Source organism: Myotis brandtii, unplaced genomic scaffold (genome assembly GCF_000412655.1).
Source record: "Myotis brandtii unplaced genomic scaffold, ASM41265v1 scaffold987, whole genome shotgun sequence".
NCBI classification, from domain to species: domain Eukaryota; kingdom Metazoa; phylum Chordata; class Mammalia; order Chiroptera; family Vespertilionidae; genus Myotis; species Myotis brandtii.
Window position 1 is genome coordinate 674,157 of NW_005372107.1, and position 16,619 is coordinate 690,775.

Below are 16,619 nucleotides of genomic sequence, written 5' to 3' on the forward strand. Positions count from 1 at the left end.
ACCCCACCCCCAACCAGAGCTGCCTGCCTGCTCTGTATTTATGAGTGTCTCTATTTTGCTTGTTAGCTCATTTCCACATATGAGTGAAATCATTTGGTACTTGCTGTTCTTTGACTGGCTTATTTCACATAATGTTCTCCAGGTCCATCCATGCTGTTGCAAAGGGTAAGAATTCCTTTTTTTGTTTTTTACAGCTGTGTAGTATTCCATTGTGTAAATGTACCGTAGCTGTTTTCTCAACTCATCTACTGATGGGCACTTGGGCTGCTTCCAAATCTTGGCTGTTGTAAATAACGCTGCCATGAACAGAGGGGTGCATGTCCTCTTTCGAGTTAGTGTTCCAGGTTTCTTTGCATAAATTCCCAGAAGTGGCATTGCTGGGTCATAAGGCAGTTCCATTTTTAGTTTTCTGAGGTAACTCCATGCTGACAGCAGCCCCACCTGGGTAACTCGGCTTTCCACAGCGACAGCCGAATAAATTTAAATACTAATTGACTTTATTGAATGATTCACCAATCGGGCAGCGTCCCACTTAGCAAACAGAAGGCAGCTCCCAGGAGCTCTACAAAATGGAAGGTTTTATGGGCAGATTACCTCACTCGTGCGGATCAGGAAATTCCAGATGGGTTGGTTTAAAATTCTCTTCCTGGGAGAGACTAACCTGCCGTTTGGGCCTGTTTCTTTTCAACAACAGTAAAGGGTTCAAGCTGGACTCTGTCCTTGCACTGAGCTGTCCTGTCTCTTTAGCTTCCTTTGGTCTGGAAGAATTCTCCCCTCTTCCCTTGGCCGTCATGACTCTCGTGAACATCACAGGCCAGTTTTGGGGTGGGATGTCTATCGTTTGCCTTGGTCTGCATCCTCTCCCCATCAGATTCGGGTATGCATCTCGGGCGGGAGTGTCCCAGGAGATGTTAGGCTCTTCTGACACCCCCTCAGGAGGGTCGCTTTCAGGACAGTCGATTTGATCGCTTGGGAGAGGTGGTGTCTTCCAGGCTTCTCCCCTGGAAGTCACCCTTCCCCGCTTTGTAATGAAGGTGTTTTCTGGTGAGACATTCAGGGGCTGTGTGACTATCCCGTTCCTCACCACATTTTCTCTTTTATTTTGAGAGTATGTTTATTAAAGCTGGGGACATGAGGACAAGGAAGGGCTTATGGTGGGAGAACAAGGGAGCCTGGAAACATGACAGGAAAGTGAGCCACGTGGGGCTGTGTGGGCCCAGAGGGCAGTAAGTCCCAGGCCTTGGAGACAGGTTCAGGGGGTAAATCTGGGACGAGCTGCTGCCGCCCGTTGCTCCCCTTGTTGCAAATCTTGTGGGGACCCTTAGAGTTTAGGAGATGCATGCCTGAGAGGGAAGAAAGGTGTGAGAGCGCTCCTCATCACACTTTTGATTTATTAATTTATAGACTCATAGCATCGGTGGATTATAATCTCTTATAGTCATGGTTTGTTCTCATGTTCCAATTGTCCCCAGTTTGACCTGTGGGAGCTCCTGTGAGCTGGTTGCTGAGTCCTTTCAACCTGTCCCCATCATTCTTCGAGCATTTTTTTTGTTTGTTTGTTTTGCTTCCTGGCACAACAGGCCTGCCAGGCTTACCTTGTCCTTTCACGGTGCCCGTCCTAGAATTAGCCTTTACTCCAGGAAGCCCTGGTACATTTCACTGGAAGATGACATTTACTTACTTATTTTTGTTAATCCTCACCCGAGGATATTTTTCCCTCCATTGAATTTTGAGAGTGGAAGGGACAGGGAGAGACACACAGAGAGAAACATCGATGTGAGAGAGACATAGATTTGCTGCCTCCTGCACCCTTCCTGACCTGGGCTGGGAGGCAACCGAGGTACGTGCCCTTGACTGGAACAGAACCCAAGACCCTCAGTCAGAGGGCCGATGCTCAAGCTGGCTCTGGCTGGAGGGTGACATGTAGAAACCAAGATTTGGGACCAATAGCTGTGGTTGTTGCTATTGGGTTCTTGCTGCACCCAGGCTTTCTCAGTGGACAAAAGTAGAAAATATGGATGGATATATTTACATACACATGTACATCTATAGTTATTCTACATCTATCTCTATATCTTGAAAATCAGGAGGCTACTCTATCTCCAATTCCAACCCCTCATATAGGGTTCATTTTACTAGTAGTTTTCTCCCTTTGCATAATTGTAGTTCATTTCTTTATGAGTGAGAACTTTGGCTCTCAATGTCCTTGATATACTTACTTCTGTGCTCAATTCCCTGGAAAGTAGCCAGTCTTTTACAGCTGCCACTGCCCACACCCCACAGCCCCTGGGGTGGACACCTGCTCATCCCACCCTATTCTGAGCCCTGCATCCCCCTCTCCAACTTGCTTCTGTTCAGGAAGGGAAAGGAAAGGACAACAAAGGAAGAGCTTAATGTGTTTAAAGTAGATCTTTGTTTTGCTCTTCCAATGGCTACTCCTAGCTACGCTTTCCTTTCCTTTTCTCTTTCTTGTTAAAAAATGCAAGATTCTGCATAACTTAAGTGTTCTTTTGTTGAACTGGACAGAGCTTTAAAATGTTCTCAGCCCTAGATGGTTTGGCTCAGTGGACAGAGTGTTGGCCTGTGGACTGAAGGGTCCTGGGTTCGACTCTGGTCAAGGGCATGGGCCCAGTGTGCAGGCTCGATCCCCAGTGTGAGGCGTGCAGGAGGCAGCCCATCAATGATTCTCTCTAATTATTGATGTTTCTATCTCTCTCCCCCTCTCCCTTCCTCTCTTAAATCAATAAAAATATATTTATAAATAAATAAGTAAATGAAATGTTTTCAGCACAGCACTCACTAAATCAGGAGTCAGAGGAAGAGAAGAGGAAGGAAGGAGATGGAGGAAGGACACAAGGAGCAGGGGAATCTAGGCAGATGAAAAGCAACAGAGGGAGAAAAATGACCTCATCTGCTGCCCATGTTTTTTCCAAAGTTTGATCGTTGAGGTCCATGTTTACGCTTGAGAAACAGATTTCAACATCAGGCAGGGCTGGCTGGGGACAAGGCAGCAGGCAGGAGACAGGTGGAGCGTCTGCCGGGACTGGCCTTGCTGGTTTCTCTTCTTCCGGGCTTGTGTTTTTAAGGAAGGGCTCATTTCATTTTAATTGTATAAGAAACACATGGAGACCTTCTTGCAGTGAGACAAACATTCAAGCCGTTCAGAGAGAGCAGAAAGCCCCTTTGAGAAATGGGCGGTCAGCCAGCGGCAGAGGGGGAATTTGAGTGCAATTTGGAAATGCTTTTCACAGTGACAAACGTGCATAATGTTTGACTTGGCAGTTTTCCTCCGAGGAATTCATCGTGGAGAGATGGGTTCATATGGCTGACACACGGTCTGCTCAAAGGCTCTGAATTCCAGTAGTATTGGTAATGACAAGAAACTAGGAATATCCTAGAAGTTTATTAAGAGGGGACTGGTTAAGTTAATTGTAGTACATTTAGACAGTTTGGTGTTTTATGGACACTGAACAAAACAAGACAAGGGTATTATGCTAAGTAAAATAAGTCAGAGAAAGACAAATACCATATGATTTTACTTATATGTGGGATCTAAAGAACCAACAAAGACAAACAAACAAAACAGGAACAGACTTATAAATACTGAGAACAGTCTGATGGTTGCCAGGGCGGGGAGGGTTTTGGGGGGCTAAGTGAAAAAAGCGAAGGCATTAAGAAGTACAAGCCGGCAGTTACGAAATGGTCACAGGGATGTAAAGTACAGCATCGGGAATATATAGTCAATAATATCGTAATAACTATGTATGGTGTCAGATGGGTACTAGACTTATCAGGATCACTTATATCTGAAATGAATATAATATTGAATGCCTACTATAATTGAAAAATTAAAAAAAATGCAACACATGAAAAAAAACAACAACCCACAGGCACATCTATATATACTCATCTGGAGAGATTTTGATCTTGTTCATGAAAAAAAAAAAAAGCAAGATGCAGAACAGTGTGCCACCATTGTGTTAAAAAATGATCTCTGTGTGAATGTTTATAGATATTTCAGGAAATACCCACAAGGCAATAAATGCTCTTGCCTCTGGAAAGGGATGGGGGTGGGAGGGGACTTTTCCATCCTTCCTATGTGATCTTGGACAAGCCTGTGCCTTCTTGAGCCTCAGTTTCCCCATTTGGAAAGGGAGGGTGATTCAATGAGAGACTAGAATTTTATTCCAGGGCAGGCACACCAGACAGGCATTGAAGAGAGGCCCACTCCTCCTGTGACTTCACAAGGAGCCCACTCCCAGGTCGTGCTTCATCTGTTACCGGAAAAAGAGCTTGGCTCTTGGCGGGTCTGCCTGGGGCCAGCGGTAGTGTGTGGGTTTTTGACTTCACGCAGGAAACATTTCAAAACGTGAGTCCAGGTGACTGTGAGGGAACCGTAAAACAGGAAAAGGCTTAGCAATGAAGAAGCAACAGGATCGCCTAGGCCGGCTGCCCTCGCTCTCTGGGAAGTCGGAGAAAAGGGGCCTTGGGAACAGGTTCGGGGTTGGCCTGGGATGAGCTGCCGTTGGCCATTGCTCCCCGGGTTACAAGCCTCGTGGGGTCCTTGAGAGTTTAGGAGATGCCTGTGGGGGGAGAAGTCGGGGGAGAGGGAAAGGAATGGCAGGGACTGCTCCCCAGAAGGAGAGTGTGCCCTGGATCCTTTGTCTTTTTCTTTTTTTAATTTAAATATATTTTATTGATTTTTACAGAGAGGAAGGGAGAGGGAGAGAGAGTTAGAAACATCGGTGAGAGAGAAACATTGATCAGCTGCCTCCTGCACATCCCCTACTGGGGATTGATCCTGCAACCAAGGTACATGCCCTTGACCGGAATCGAACCTTTAGTCCACAGGCCAACGCTCTATCCACTGAGCCAAACCGGTTAGGGCAGCGGTTCTCAACCTGTGGGTCGTGACCCCTTTGGCGGTCGAACGACCCTTTCACAGGGGTCGCCTAAGACCATCCTGCATATCAGATATTTACATTACGATTCATAACAGTAGTATGGTTGGGTCACAACATGAGGAACTGTATTTAAAGGGCCAGAAGGTTGAGAACCACTGGGTTAGGACATGGGTCTTTTGTCTTGAGGCTTTTATCTCTTTCGCTCAGGCGGGAGTCTTAGGGGAGGGTTTCAGCAGACTATTCATCGCTTTTCCAGGTGTGCTCCTCCAGGGTCCTGGTCTCCACGGACTGGTCAGTGTCAGGGCGGGGTGGTCAGTCATGGCAGCTGGTCCTGGTGTGGCCCACCTGGTTTGGCTGCTTTTCTGGGTCTGGAGCTGAAATACAGCTGAGGCCTAGATGTTGCCTGTCGGGAGGTGACCCTCTGTCGCTGCTGTAAATTGCTCTGGGTTTGTTCGGCATCTGTCTCAGTCTCCCTGTCCCCCTTGTCCTGGCTTCCTGGCCTGTCTCACATCCAACGTAAAGAATCGGCGTTTGCGCATTTGCAGCCACCAGTCTGCAGCCAGATTCCCAAGGGGATTTTTCTAACTCCTTGGCAACCTACGGCAAGTAAGGGGAAGGTAATTCAATCCTCTCCCCTATCTCTTCATCCCACCACGCCCTCTTGCTTGGGTCCAACAGTGGGTTTCCCCTGCAGGGTCCTCAAAAATCACCATCAATCTCGCCCACCTGGTGTGGCTCAGCTGGTTGTGTGTCGTCCTGTGCACCAAAAGGTCACCGGTTTGATTCCTGGTGTGCAGGCTCCTGTTGATCTCTCTCTCTCTCTCTCTCTCTTTCCCCCTCTACCTTTCTCTCTCTCTCTCAAATTAATAAAAACATATTTAAAAAATAATCATTCTGTCTATGCTTAGCCATCCCCTGAGGGTGGAGTGGCCCCGTAGGCGCTCGCTCACCCACCTTATATGTGACCTGTGTAGCCGCCCATCTCTGTCGGTACCCAAGGAGCTCCGCTGTCTGGGTCCAAAGCTCTGCTCCTCCGCCACTTTGTGAGTTGGGGCAAGTCCCTCATCTTCCTGTGCCTCAGTTTCCTCTTCTCTAAAGGAGAAGCAATACTAGTGCCCTAGTTTACAGGGTTGCTGGGAGGATACCCGTAGCCGATATGTCTGTGTCTGCCCTGTGCAGTATGGCGGCCCTGCCTTCCCGCGGGCCCCATCTTTCTCTGGCCTCTCTGACTTGGCTATGGAGGTCTTTCCATGGTGACAAAACACGAACAGTATTCAGTATATACATTTTGTAAATAAAATGTATTGTAGTTTAAAAAAAAAAAGAAAGAGAGACATGTGGCTGGTCTGAATAGAGACATGCTGCGAAGGTAAAATACAGCATTTTGAGGACTAAGTAGGAAAAATTAAAGAACGTAAAATACTTCACTGATCATTTTTGTATAGATCACATTCTGAAAGGCTAATATTTTGGATATGTTGGGTTAAAATATGATAACCTCACCTGTTTCTTTGTGCTTTTCCTAATGTGGCTCCTAAAAAGTTAAAAACGACATATGTGGCTCACATCATGTCTCTATTGGACGGGACTGGTTTAGAAACGCTCTGGGCATGTAAATGTTACCTTGTATTTATTTTTATTTTTATTTTTTTCCTTTTCTTTATTTTCCTTTTTATTTTTTAGAATAAGGAATTCGGACAGATCACTGGCAGATACAGAACTCTGTGCGATTCCCAAATGTTTCTCAAATCGATCCATTTTCTTCTATGTCCCCTCTCTGAGTCCAGGCTCCCTCGCGTCTTGCCTACGTCCTGTTCTTGCTGCGTTGGCGCTCACGTCTCATGGTGGCATTGCCCCTGGTCACCGATAGCCATGCCCCCTCTATCCTGGGCACCGGGGAGGCTCGCCTTTCCCGCACCTGCAAGACGTGCGGCCACAGAAATAAGAGCGGGAGCGACAAGGGTGCTTCCAGGTGGAAGCATTTGAGTGGATGTTCTCTGCCCTGTGGACGGCACCACCCACCTTCCCAACGGCAGGGCCAGGGTAGGGGAGTGAGGACGGTGGGGAAGAGAGCCCTGGGAGCCCGAGACAAATGTCAACGCGTGAGGAATAAACCTTGTTTGTTTTGAGCCCCTGCGTTCTGGAGTTGTTTGTCAGGGCAGCGTAACTGGGGCCTCCCCCACCCCCTCCACTTGCTCTGCAGTTGGCCTGTGTGCGGATCTGGCCAAGGCCTCCCACCAGCTGCAACCCTTTCCCGCTTCCCAGCGCTGTCAGGACAAGGCCCAGATGCTCCCGCGGCTTCTGAGGCCAGACCTGCCCTTCAGCACCGTGCACACTGCTCCCGGCTTATCTTCAGCCTCTCCCCACCCTGACTGACATTTCTGTGAGCACCACACTCTGCTGCTCACTGCCCCGCCGTTCCCGTTCCTTCGTCCTGCCCTCTCTCTGCCTGGCTGACACCTGCTCCTTCAAGACTCAGCCCAGGAAGCCCTCTCCAGTCGGGATCAGGTGCCTCCTCTGGGGCCCCCACCGCCCCAGGGCTCCCCCCGGAATTGTCCTGATCCCTTTGCATCATCTCCATCTGAAGAACAAGTCTCTCTCTGCCCCTGGATTTCAGTCCCCTGAGGGCAATGCCAGGGCTGTTTTTAGCGCCACTGCTCACGTCAGGGCCAGACACCGAGGAGGGTTTCAATAAATGTCTGTTGACTGAATAATAAATGAGCTCAGATGGGAAGCAGATGTCTCCCCCGCAGGGTTTTCCACCAGAGGCCGCGGCCTCTGCCTCCCTCTTCCCTGCATTTTCTACTGAAAGGCTGACTTCCGCAGGAGCGGGGCCTGGGTCGTTGGCAGCATTCCTCCTCGAGCGCAGCAGGGAAGTGGCTGTGGTTTCTGTGGAAAGTCCCAGAGAAATTCTGTTTTCTCGGCCCCTCTAACCAAGAAAACCCAAATATCTGTGCTGACTCAACACCCTCGCCAATGTTTTATATTTTCCCAAACATGTTTCATGAAACACTGCAAACATGCAGGGAAGTTGAAATAATTTTACAGTGAACACAGGTGTACCCATCCCCTGGATTCGACAATTACCAGTTGACTCTAATTGCTTCATCACATACTCACCCACCTTTCTCTCCCTGGGTCTGCCCGTCATTTCAAAGTTAGTTGCGGTCACCAGTATGTTTCCCTCTCAACACGATCCCATGTGTGACATTAACAAGAGTTTGGCCCTGGCAGGGTGGCTCACTTGGAGCATCATCCCATGCACCAAAAGGTTGTGGGTTTGATTTCTGGTTGGGGCATGTCCTGGAGGCAACTGATCAATGTTTCTATCTCACATTGATGTTTCTCTCTCTCTCTCTCTCCACCCCTTCCTCTCTCTCTAAAATCAATAAACATATCCTAGGGTGAGAATTAAAAAAAAACCACACCCCACAAACAAACAAAAAACTGAAGTTCAATATTACTTGCAGCTCATTCTTATTTGTTTAGTTTTCAGGTAAAGTTTACATACACTGAGATGCACAAAGGCTAAGTGCACTGTTAAAGGAGTTATGACAGATGTGTAGACCTGAAGGTTCTCTCCCACCCCCTCCCGGGCAACCTCTGCGTTTCAGAGAGCAATAGGGGAGGTAGGAGTAACAGGCTAGGAAGAGGGGGACCAGACCTTCAAGGACCTCTTACACCATGATGAGGAATTAAAAAAACAATCAATACTATTATTAGTATTCTTCTTACCTTCTTAATAATAAGATCAATAATGGTAAGAGTATGCTGCATCTTTTTTGTTTGCTTTTTCAGACCCACTCTCTGCCTTTCCCTGTCATACTCTTGGGAATGTGCTCAGACCTTGGGCCGTTCTGTATGGATGACACTGGTCTTTCTTGGCCTCTAGCTTCCTGTTTGGTTTGGTCAATGGGGACACTGGTGAGAGATTGGAGGGAGGGGTCTTTAAAATTTTTTTATTTTATTTTATTGATTTTTTACAGAGAGGAAGGGAGAGGGATAAAGAATTAGAAACATCGATGAGAGAGAGAGCCATCGATCAGCTGCCTCCTGCACACCCCTGACTGGGGATGTGCCTGCAACCAAGGTACATCCCCTTGACCAGAACCAACTTGGGCCCCTTCAGTCCGCAGGCCGATGCTCTATCCACTGAGCCAAACGGGTTAGGGTGAGGGAGTGGTCTTTATTCCCTAGCTCCCTCCCTGATGTGGGGTTGTCCTTCCACCCAAGACCACACTTCCAATCAGGAGGTCCTCTCTCCGCACACCTGGGTAATGGCTGCCATGCAGGCCTGGGGATAGCAGAAGCTCCCATCTTTCCAGCCCCGGGGGCTGCACCACCTCCCTGCCTCCACCCTGTCAAGAGTCTCTTTATTAAACTCTCCCCTGTCACTCAGCTTGAATTTTCTGTCTGCTTCCTGCTGAGGCCCTGCATGCTGCTGCCCCTAATATATACTGAGGACGTCCTAAAAGCAACACTGTTCCAAGCACTTTATAGGACACAGTCTACCTGGTCCACCTGACGACCATATCTGTAGAAATAGAGGTTTGGAGAGGTGCTGTCACTAGCTCCGAGTTCGGAATGGAGGACCCAGAATCTGAACCCAAAAGGCATCTTAACTGTTAATCCTAAGAGCAACTGGCAGCCAGTGTCAGGGTTTTAAGCCACCAGGTCTGGCGGTGTTTTGAAAGCGCCCCCTGGTGGCCTGGAGGAGCATTGCCAGCTGAGTTGCCATGGGCCCTGCAGCGTGCAATACTTCTTGGTTTTTCGGGTGCAACATTCAACTGAATCCCGCAGCGCAGACACTGACAAAGGGACTCTGTCTGGATTCCAGGGTGCCTTCTTGGAGGAGGTGACCTTGGAACAGAGCCTTAAAGGACAAGTGGCAAAGGCCTGAGAGAACCGGCCTTGTTCAGGGAAGCGGCGTAGCTTTGTGTGGGAGGGAGTAGGGAGATGAGGCTGGGGAAGTAGTCGGGGTTCATCTGGGAAAGAACCTTGGCCTTGGCATGTTGCCCTGTCACTCAGTTTGGAGCTTGTCAACCAGAAAATTTCAAAGATTAACTGGAAGGGTCAACTGTTTATCCTGCCAGTGTGGACTTAAGCCCATTTTCACTCCTTCTAAAAGCTTTTCTTGAGAACCTATTGTGTATTAGGGAGTGTTCTGGGGCTGGATCTGAGTCTGTTCTGTCCAACATTGTACTCTGAGAGCCCAGAGTCCTGGGAAGCCTAGGAGAAGGAATGAATGAAATGAAAGGTGATTGCTAGGGCAAGGTTGGCGCAGGAATGAGCCCTGAGGTTGAGGAATAGATAAGCTTGGAGATAGAAGGGGGAATGAAGTTGGAAGTCTTTACTGTATATTATTACTAGGGGCCCAGTGCATGAATTTATGCACTTTGAAAGGAACTGTGGGCCTCGAGGCTGAGGTGGGCACAGGGGTGGGTCTAGGCCCATCCTCTGCGCCCCCTCCTGGCCACTCCTGCTGTGGCCCCGGGTCCCCTGTCTGCTGGCAGCCCCACTCCCACCACCGCTCCCACGCGCTGACGGCGCTGGCCCTGCTCGTCCCGGCTGATGGTGCAGAGTGATTGGGGCTGGTGCCAGCAGTGGGTGCGAGCAGCGGCTGTTGCTGCCCCCAATCACCCCTCAGGAGCAGGGGGAGGTAGAGAAACCCTGAGGGGTGGTAGGGGCTGGCAGCTGCTGCTCGCACTCACTGATGGTGCTGAAAGATCGGGGCCAGCACAGGGCACCAGCAGCAAGTACGAGCGCCAGGTGGGCCTGCGGCACCCAGGAGCAAAGAATTTTCAGTAATCACCAGAGGCTTGCTCTGATGATAGTGACCGATGCCCCGCCTTGGTCTGGCACCCCTGCTCACCAGCTCCACCATACTGCCACGGCTGACGCCCACCATGTTCTGTGCTCTGCCGCCTGCTGCCGACACCCGCCATGTTCTGCGGGCATGCCCTGGTGGTCAGCGCATGCCATAGCAACCGGTTGTTCAATTCGGTTGTTCCGCTGTTTGGTCTACTAGTATTTGCATATTAGCCTTTTATTATATAGGATTAGTTTTAAAAAGTCATCTTTAAATGAAATCTTGCCATTTGTGACAACATGGATGGACCTTTAAGGTATTATGCTAACTGAAATAAATCAGGCAGAGAAAGACAAATACTATATGATTTCACTTATATGTGGAATCTAAAAAACAAAACAGCCTGGCTGGTGTGCTCGGCGGTTGAACATTGACCCAGGAACCAAGAGGTCACAGGTTCAATTCCTGGCCAGGGCACATGCCAGGTTGTGGGCTCCATCCCCAGTAGGGGTGCCTGCAGAAGGCAGCTGATCAATGATGTTCCTCTCTCATCGATGTTTCTATTTCTCTATCCCTCTCCCTCTCTCAAAATCAATAAAAACATATTTAAAAAATAAAAACAAAAACAAACAAAACAGAAACAAACTCATAGATACAGAGAACAGACTGATGGTTGCCAGATGGGAGAGGGATTGGGAGGCTGGGTGGAAAAGGTGAAGGGATTAAGATGTAAACACTGTCAGTTATAAGAACTGCAATGGTGACCCTCTCCCAGCCCCTTTGCAGAAATAAACGAAACAAAAAAAAACAGTCATGGGGATGTATCAGGGAATACAACATAGGGAATCCTATATAATAAAAGGCTAATATACAAATTGACCGAATGGTGGAACAACTGGTGGAATGACAGGTCGCTATGATGCGCACTGACCATCAGGGTGCAGATGCTCAACTGACCCCAGCCCGCAGGCCCCAGGCCAACCAAGGCAGGTGCCAGCCGCCCCCTGCCCCATTACCCTGCCGATTGCCCCACAGAAGGAGGCAATGACTGGCGGCTACAGTGGCAGCAGGGGGCGGGGCCGGCGAGCAGGCGGCCAAGGCGGGTGCCAGCAGGGGGCCCCCCTGATTGCCCTGCCAGTCATCCCACAGATAGGCCCTGATCACCACCCAGGCCTAGGGACCCTTCCCATGCACAAATTTCATGCATTGGGCCTCTAGTATAGTTAATAATATTGTAATAACTATGTATGGTGTCAGATGTGGCCTATACTTGTCAGGGTGATCATCTCTAAGTTATATAAGCAAGTTATATAAATGTCTAATCATTATGTTGTACACCTGAAAGTAATATAACATTGTATGTCAACTGTAATTGAAAAATGAATTTAAAAAATTATCAGCCATCTTCAAATATTGCTATTTCTTATATTCTGGGGATTTGGGGTAGGGAATGTACGACAGAAATACCCAATTGTGGAACAAACATTATGCAAATGTTTATGCATGTATTAGGACAAACCTTTTGTGCCTCCTCAGATCCTTTTGGCAAAGCCCTTTCCAATGAGTGGAACAAGAGGAAGTAACTTACCCACCGCCCTTCAGCGGGTGAGTTGTAAGTCAGGATGTGAATCCTGGGCAGACTGGCTCAGGCTCTTAACCATTTTCCTCTAGTGTTTAAATTACCTTTTTCTAGAATTTCATGTTTCTTCTAAACCAAGCATGTCAAATTTGTGGCCTGCGGGCCTCATGTGGCCCACAATGAATATTTTTATGGCCCAGCCAATATACGGTATGTAAGGAACATTTTAATAAAAATTTTGTAACTTAATTTTTACAATATCCTGTTATACATAATCCTATATAATAAAAGCCTAATATGCTAAGTGTCCGGTTGTCTGGTCTTCTATTCAACCAATCAAAGCGTAATATGCAAATGATTTGCTAAGGCCGCTCAACTGCTCTCTATGACATGCACTGACCACCAGGGGGTAGGTGCTCCGAATGGTAGGTTAGCTTGCTGCTGGGGTCCGGCCTATTAGGACTGAGATGGGCCAGACAGGCCCTGGAGCCCTCCCTCAGTCCCTCCCTGGCTGGCCAAACTCCTGCATCCCTCCCCGGCCCCAGTTGTGCACTGGTGGGGTCCCTTGGCCTGGCCTGTGCCCTCTCACAACCCGGGACCCCTCAGGGGATGTCGGACAGCTGGTTTTGGCCCAATCTCACAGGCCAGGCTGAGGGACCCCACTGGTGCACAAATTTGTTCACTACGCCTTTAGTTATTAATAACAAACTATAGCATTTGCTAATGACTGATTACCATAATCGTGTTGCATTCATTTCCTTTATGCGCCTTACGCACCATTTCTCTCCACTAATACTAGCAGCGAATATTTTAGCAGCCGATTGCCACGTCATTAGTCTTGTACTGACTTGTTGGGTGTGCGTAACAGAAAATATTTCGCTTTCGGAGAACAGGAAAAATAGGTTTATTCGCTTATTAACTTCTGCAGTTATTCAGTGCCTGGTAAGTTAATGTTCAAGAAAAAATCTTTAATTGTTATTAAAATGTTCTATTATTTTATGTTAATGATTACTCAATTATTTCAGTCCTTTGTATTCAGCATGTCTCTATTGAAATAAACCTACATTTCTGTGAAAATTGAAGCTTTTGTTTTTTTGCAAAACTTAAACCTTGTTTATTTGGCCCTTCTTAGCCTTTGAGTTTGACATGCTTGTGCTAAACCAATGCTTTTTCTTTTCTTTTTCCCCAGTGAGGCTATCATTAACTTTTTAGGAATTCCTTTGCACTGGGAAAACTTGTTTGATCGCCTATTTAGATCATAGTCTCAAGTTTAAACTAAGTTATCAAAAGGCAGAACAAAGTAAACTCTCAGTCACGCAATTCCCCAGATCTGAAAACTATCATTTCCTGTAAATGCCACGTGTGTTATATTGAAATATCTGATCAAATGTTCTTTAAGAAATACCACAAGATGTGGGGGCGGAGGCACAGGGGGTGGGGTGGGGTGGGGGGCACAAGCAGGACTGCAGCCACGGAAGGAAAGGAGAGAGAGGGCCACATCTTTCCTCAAAGGAGGAACACGAGGCACAAGAGGCTGTTACTCATGATGGTGAACCCCGGAAGCACCCTGGTGGCTTCCCTTCTCACTGAGGGGAGGCCCGCACTCTCATGTGGCCAAGTCCCTATGAGTCCAGTCCCGGCTGTCTGTCTGGCCCTCCTCCTGGCACACCGCCCTTTGCCTGTCCACCCCAGCTGTGCTGGCCTCCTTTGATCTTAGCAACAAAGGCCAGTTCCTTCCCCAGAGCCTTTGCCCTACGGCTCCCTCTGCCTGGAATGCCCACCCCCCAGGTATCCACAAGGCTGTGGCGACCACTTGTGCAATGCTTACTGTGTGCAAGGACAGTTCTAAGCAATGTATAGGCATCCGCTCCAGTAATGGCCTCCTCACGTCCTTCAGCTTATGACTCACATGATACTTTCTGGTGAGGTCTTCCCAGGCCTCCTGTCTAAACACTCCTCACCCCCTGCATAACATACCCCGTGAACACTTATACTTCCCTCTGTGATTTTTGGTAACACTAACCTATAACTAACCATTATATATTTAGCTCTACCTTGTCTTTTATCCGTACTCCCTATCCTGGACTAGAACGTCGGCCCTGGTCTCTGTTGTACCCCCAGCGCCCGTAGCAGGGGCTGGCACATAGTAGGCGCTCTGTGAGTATTTGTGGAACACATTTATGGAGTCCTTCAGTTCTGAGTGCCTTCCGTGAATCATCTCATTCAATCCTCTCATCCGTCCTGTGAAGTGGAGGGTCTTACTATGGGCCCATTCCACAGAAGGAAAACGGAGGCTCTGAGGGTGCAGCCACTCTCCTAAGGAAGCATAGCTGGCAGCAGAGCTCCTCTACGTGCCTGGGCCTCCTGGCTCCCACGCCAACCAGCTAGATGCCGCTGCCCTTGTTGAGGGGACAATGGAGCAGGGAGGGCGGTTCAGCCAAGGAACGGCACCTGCAGACGCTGGGGGTGGGGCAGCCACAGGTGGGTGCCCAGGAGGACCGGCCTCTGGGAGGTGGGCTGAGATCTGCCTGGCTCTTTCTCTGTAAATGGTCTCTGGGAGGAGTTCACTTGCTTCTCAGAGAGTGTTTTAAGGACCAAGTTGGGTTTTATTTTTATTTTTAAAAATATATTTTTATTGATTTCAGAGAGGAAGGGAGAGGGAGAAACATCAATGATGAGAGACTCATTGATTGGCTGCCTCCTGCATGCCCCCTACTGGGGACCAAGCCTGCAACCCGGGCATGTACCCTGGACCGGAATCGAACCCGGGACCCTTTAGTCCGCTGAGCCGAACCGGCTAGGGCCCAAGTTGGGTTTTAGATTTATGTTAATTTATAAGGGACAGCAGTGATTTCCCCCAGAAAACTTTATTTACAATTATTTTGTTTTTTAAAAGATTAAACTAAAATTCACATAACATAAAATTAGTCATTTTAAAGTGTACCATTCAGTAGCATTTAGCGCATTCACCATGTTTTGCAACCTTCACCTCTATCTTATATAATAAAAGCGTAATATGCTAAGTGTCTGACCGTTCATTCGACCGCTCATTCCACCAGTCGGCAGAGGCTCCAACCGGTAGGTTAGCTTGCTGCTGGGGGTCTGGCTGATAGAGACTGGGTGAGACAGGCTGGACATGCCCTGGAGCCCTCCCGCTGTCCCTCCCCAGCCAGCCAACCTCCCAGTCCCTCCCCGGCTGGCTGGCCCCCATCAGTCCCAATGGGGACTGGGCAAGATGGCCCCGATCAGCCCCAATTGCCTGCTAGGCCAAGGGACCCCACTGGTGCACGAACTCATGCACCGGGCCTCTAGTCTAGTTATAAAACATCATCACTCCAAAAGGGAAGTCCATATCCATTAAGCAGTCACTCCCCATTCCTCCTCTCCTAGCCCCTCGTAACTGCCAATCTGCTTTCTGTCTCTATGGATTTATTTATGCTGGATATTCATGTAAGTGGAATCATACAATATGTTTGGCTCCTTTCACTCAGCATAATTTCAGGGTTCACCTATGTTGGAGCATGGATCAGAACACATTCCTTTTTAGGGCCGAATAATATTCCACGGTATAGATATACCACATTTTGTTTATCTATGTATCCAGTGGTGGGCATTGGGTTGTTTTGTGTTACTTAATTTTTCATTCTTTAAAAAATATATTTTTATTGATTTCAGAGAGGAAGGGAGAGATAGAAACATCAATGATGAGAGAGAATTTTTGATCAGCTGCCTCCTGCATGCCCCATACTGGGGATCAAGCCCTTGATTGGAATCGAACCTCAGACCCTTCAGTCACCAGGCCAACGCTCTATCCACTGAGCCAAACCGGCTATGGCTGTTTTGTGTTATTTAAAAAAATCACATAAATAATCCATGGATTCAATCTTGCTATAGAAATTCAAACCAGACTGACTCAGGTAGAGTTAGAAGCGAACGTTTTCCTTGTCAGACTCCCCAGTGAACCTCTTTCTCCTTAGTTCCAGGAAGAGGTAACCATCCCTCTCCATGGGGATTTTCCTCCTTGGACCCTGGAACAGGGAGACACTGGATTTTGTGGGTAAAAATGGCAACAGTAGAGTGAAAGCTGACACTGAACACTCACCATGAACCAGGCCCTGTCTGGAGCTCTTCCCACACATGATCTCATTTCATTGTCACAACGATAAAATGCAAACTCCTTACTCCTCATGATCCCGCCACTGCCCGCCTCTCAGACATCATCTCCCATCACTCTCCTCCCTGTCTGCTCCACACGCCTCCTCTCCATTCCTCACACACAGACCGCATGCCTGCCTCCGGGCCTCAGCACTGGCTGTCCCCTCCGCCT

General features: G+C 48.3%; 1 long non-coding RNA gene across 1 annotated transcript in view; it reads left to right on the plus strand.

Moving 5' to 3' along the window:
- LOC106724814 overlaps positions 1–7,033 on the plus strand; it is a 10,158-nt gene extending 3,125 nt beyond the window's left edge. The window contains exon 2 of the long non-coding RNA XR_001360645.1: positions 6,588–7,033. This is a non-coding gene — a long non-coding RNA (uncharacterized LOC106724814). The remainder of the gene's footprint in view (positions 1–6,587) is intronic.
- Positions 7,034–16,619: the final 9,586 nt, after the last annotated feature.